General features: G+C 38.5%; 1 non-coding gene across 1 annotated transcript; it reads right to left on the bottom strand.

The window, feature by feature from the left end:
• Positions 1–1,215: 1,215 nt before the first annotated feature.
• On the bottom strand, positions 1,216–1,323 carry LOC112767815 (small nucleolar RNA R71). Its single transcript, XR_003185256.1, has one exon. It is a non-coding gene; the product is annotated as a small nucleolar RNA R71 (small nucleolar RNA).
• Positions 1,324–4,934: the final 3,611 nt, after the last annotated feature.

The following is a 4,934-nucleotide window of genomic DNA, read 5'->3' as shown; positions in this document are numbered from 1 at the left end:
AATTAATGTGATTGATTCAAAAATGTTAAGTTTGTTACTTGCCTAGTAAGAAAAGTTCAATCTTTAAATTTTAAAATCATATCTTTTCAGTTTCTTGTTAGTCAAGTAATCAACTTTAATTTTCAAAATTAAATCTTTTTAATTTCCTTTTCAAATCCTTTTCAAAATGATTTTCAATCATATCTCTCAATCATATCTTTTTCAAAATCTTTTCTAACTTCTTATCTTTTTCAAAAATAATTTTCAAATCTTTTTCAATCAATCTTATCTTTTTGTTTCAATCATATCTTTTTCAAAACTACCTAACTAATTTTCTCCCTAATTTTCGAAAATCACCTTCCTCTTTTTGAAAATTCCTTTTTAATTAACTAATTATTTTAATTTTTAATTTTAATTTTATTTATTTTCTAATTTTCGAATTTTATTTTAATTTTAAATTAAAAACAAAAATATTTTTATTTTAATTTGTTTAATTTTCGAAAATTCTTCTCTCACCTCCTTCTAATTATTTATTTATTTACTAACACTCCTCTTCACCCAAAATTCGAACACCATCTTCCTCTCTTTGTTCGAGTTTTTCTCTTCTCCTTCTTACATTCTTCTCTTCTTATACTCACATAAAAGAATCTCTATACTGTGACATAGAGGATTCCATATTTTCTTTTGTGTTCTCTTCTTTTTCATATGAGCAGAAACAAGGATAAGAACATTCTTGTTGAAACTGATCCTGAACCTGAAAGGACTCTGAAGAGGAAGCTAAGGGAAGCTAAAGCACAACTCTCTGGAGAAAATCTGACAGAAATTTTTGAGAAAGAAGAAAACATGGCCGAAAATAACAATAATGCAAGGAAGATTCTTGGTGACTTTACTGCACCTAATTCCAATTTACATGGAAGAAGCATCTCAATCCCTGCCATTGGAGCAAACAATTTTGAGCTTAAACCTTAATTAGTTTCTCTGATGCAACAGAACTGCAGGTTTCATTGACTTCCATCTGAAGATCCTTTTCAGTTTTTGACTGAATTCTTGCAGATCTGTGATACTATTAAGACCAATGGGGTTGATCTCGAGGTCTACAGGCTTATGCTTTTCCCGTTTGCTGTAAGAGACAGAGCTAGAGTATGGTTAGACTCTCAACCTAAAGATAGCCTGAACTCTTGGGATAAGCTGGTCACGGCTTTCTTAGCCAAGTTCTTTCCTCCTCAAAAGCTTAGTAAGCTTAGAGTGGATGTTCAAACCTTCAGACAGAAAGAAGGTGAATCCCTCTATGAAGCTTGGGAGAGATATAAGCAACTGACCAAAAAGTGTCCTTCTGACATGCTTTCAGAATTGACCATTCTGGATATATTCTATGATGGTCTATCTGAACTATCAAAGATGTCATTGGACTATTCTGCAGGTGGATCCATTCACCTAAAGAAAACGCCTGCAGAAGCTCAAGAACTCATTGACATGGTTGCTAATAACCAGTTCATGTACACTTCTGAGAGGAATCCTGTAAGTAATGGGATAACTCGGAAGAAGGGAGTTCTTGAAATTGATACTCTAAATGCCATATTGGCTCAGAACAAAATATTGACTCAGTAAGTCAATATGATTTCTCAGAGTCTGAATGGAATGCAAGCTGCATCCAACAGTACTCAAGAGGCATCTTCTGAGGAAGAAGCTTATGATCCTGAGAACCCTGCAATAGCAGAGGTGAATTACATGGGTGAACCCTATGGAAACACCTATAATCCCTCATGGAAAAATCACCCAAATCTCTCATAGAAGGATCAACAAAAGCCTCAACAAGGCTTTAATAATGGTGGAAGAAACAGGTTTAGCAATAGCAAGCCTTTTCCATCATCCACTCAGTAAAAGACAGAGAGTTCTGAGCAAACCCCATCTAGCTTGGCAAACATAGTCTCTGATCTATCTAAGGCCACTCTAAGTTTCATGAATAAAACAAGGTCCTCCATTAGAAATTTGGAAGCACAAGTGGGCCAGCTGAGTAAAAGGATCACTGAAACCCCTCCTAGTACTCTCCCAAGCAATACAGAAGAAAACCCAAAAGGAGAGTGCAAGGCCATTGAATTGATCATCATGGCCGAACCTACAAGGGAGGGAGAGGACGTGAACCCCAGTGAGGAAGACCTCCTGGGACGTCCAGAGATCAATAAGGAGTTTTCCTCTGAGGAACCAAAGGACTCTGAGGCTCATCTGGAGATCATAGAGATTCCATTAAACCTCCTTATGCCATTCATGAGCTCTGATGAATATTCTTCTTCTGAAGAGAATGAGGATGTTACTGAAGAGCAAGTTTCCAAGTACCTTGGTGCAATCATGAAGCTGAATGCAAATTATTTGGTAATGAGACTTGGGAAGATGAACCTCCCTTGCTCACTAATGAACTGAGTGATCTGGATCAACTGAGATTGCCTCAGAAGAAACAGGATCCTGGAAAGTTCTTAATACCTTGTACCTTAGGTACCATGACCTTTGAGAAGGCTCTATGTGACCTTGGGTCAGGGATAAACCTCATGCCCCTCTCTGTAATGGAGAAACTGTGAATCTTTGAGGTGCAAGCTGCCAGAATCTCATTAGAGATGGCAGACAACTCAAGAAAACAAGCTTATGCACTAGTAGAGGACGTGTTAGTAAAGGTTGAAGGCCTTTACATCCCTGCTGATTTCATAATCCTAGACACTAGGAAGGATGAGGATGAATCCATCATCCATGGAAGACCCTTCCTAGCCACAGCAAGAGCTGTGATTGATGTGGACAGAGGAGAATTGATCCTTCAACTGAATAAGGACAACCTTGTGTTTAAAACTCAAGGATCTCCTTCTGTAACCATGGAGAGGAAGCATGAAAAGCTTCTCTCACTGCAGAGTCAACCAAAGCCCCCAAAGTCAAACTCTAAGTTTGGTGTTGGGAGGCCACAACCAAACTCTAAGTTTGGTGTTGAACCCCCACAACCAAACTCTAAGTTTGGTGTTGGGAGGTCCCAACCATGCTCTGATTATCTGTGAGGCTCCATGAGAGCTCACTGTCAAGCTATTGACATTAAAAAAGCGCTTGTTGGGAGGCAAACCAATGTTATTTAATCGTTTTTATTTTATTTTCTCTTTGTTATTTCATGTTTTATTAGGTTGATGATCATGTGGAGTCACAAAAACTACTGAAAAATAAAAAACAGCATTGAAAATAGCACACCCTGGAGGAAGGGCTTACTGGCGTTTAAACGCAAGTAAGGAGCATCTGGCTGGCGTTTAATGCCAGAACAGAGCATGAAACTGGCGTTAAACGCCAGAAACAAGCAGCAGTCTGGCGTTTAAATGCCAGGATTGCACCCAGAGGAAAGCTGGCGTTAAACGCCAGAAACAAGCATCAGACTGGCGTTTAACGCCAGAAACATGCTATAGACTGGCGTTGAACGCCCAAAACAAGCAAGGAAGTGGCGTTTAACGCCAGAAACATGCTGCAGTCTGGCGTTAAACGCCAGGATTGCATAGCAAGGGCGTTTTACACGCCTAATTGGAGCAGGGATGTTAAGTCCTTGGCCCCACTGGATCTGTGGACCCCACAAGATCCCTACCACTTCTTCTCTCATCTTCACACCTTTTTCATAACACTCTTCCTCAATTAACCTCCACCAATCACCTCCATTACTCCTCCAAAACCATCATACAACCCACTTACACCCACCCACTTAAATTCAAACCATCGCTCCTTCCTTTTCACACATTATAACCACCTAAACCCCCTTGACCGAACCATTCACACACCTCCATCTCCTCCATTTTCTTCTTCTTCTACTCACTTCTTTCTTCTTTTTCTCGGGGACGAGAAAACCTTCTAAGTTTGGTGTGCTAAAAGCATTGCTTTTTGTTTTTCCATAACCATCTAGGGCACCTAAGGCCAGAGACATAGAGGAGCTCAAAAGCACCACTGGTTCTTCAAGAAGAAGAAGACGTCACCCTCACTAAGGTGGACTCATTCCTTAATCTCCTTGTCTATTTATTTTACTGTTTTTTTTATTTCTGAGCTTTATGTTTATTTATATTTGTGTCTTATTACATGATCATTAGTGTCTAAGTGTCTATGCCTTAAAGTTATGAATATGAATCCATCACATCTCTTAAATAAAAACTGTTCTAAAAACAAAAGAACAAGAAGTACAGGGTTTCGAATTCATCCTTGAAACTAGTTTAATTATTTTGATGTGGTGACAATACTTTTTGTTTTCTGAATGAATGCTTGAACAGTGCATATGTCTTTTGAAGTTGATGTTTATGAATGTTAAATATGTTGGCTCTTGAAGAATAAAGAAAAAGGAGACATGTTATTTGATAATCTGAAAAATCATAAAAATGATTCTTGAAGCAAGAAAAAGCAGTGAATACAAAAGCTTGCAGAAAAAAATACGAAAAAAAAGAGAAAAAGAAAAAGAAAAAGAAAGCAAGCAGAATAAGCCAAAAGCTCTTTAAACCAAAAGGCAAGAGCAAAAAGCCAATAGCCCTTAAAACCAAAAGGCAAGGGTAATAAAAAGGATCCAAGGCTTTGAGCATCAGTGGATAGGAGGGCCTAAAGGAATAAAATCCTGGCCTAAGCGGCTAAACCAAGCTGTCCCTAACCATGTGCTTGTGGCGTGAAGGTGTCAAGTGAAAACTTGAGATTGAGCGGTTAAAGTCAAGGTCCAAAGCAAAAAGAAGAGTGTGCTTAAGAACCCTGGACACCTCTAATTGGGGACTTTAGCAAAGCTGAGTCACAATCTGAAAAGGTTCACCCAGTTATGTGTCTGTGGCATTTATGTATCCGATGGTAATACTGGAAAACAAAGTGCTTAGGGCCACGGCCAAGACTCATAAAGTAGCTGTGTTCAAGAATCAACATACTGAACTAGGAGAATCAATAACACTTTCTGAATTCTAAGTTCCTATAGATGCCAA

The sequence above is a fragment of the Arachis hypogaea genome, chromosome 17, assembly GCF_003086295.3.
Source record: "Arachis hypogaea cultivar Tifrunner chromosome 17, arahy.Tifrunner.gnm2.J5K5, whole genome shotgun sequence".
NCBI classification, from domain to species: domain Eukaryota; kingdom Viridiplantae; phylum Streptophyta; class Magnoliopsida; order Fabales; family Fabaceae; genus Arachis; species Arachis hypogaea.
This window is presented reverse-complemented; position numbering and strand designations above follow the sequence as displayed.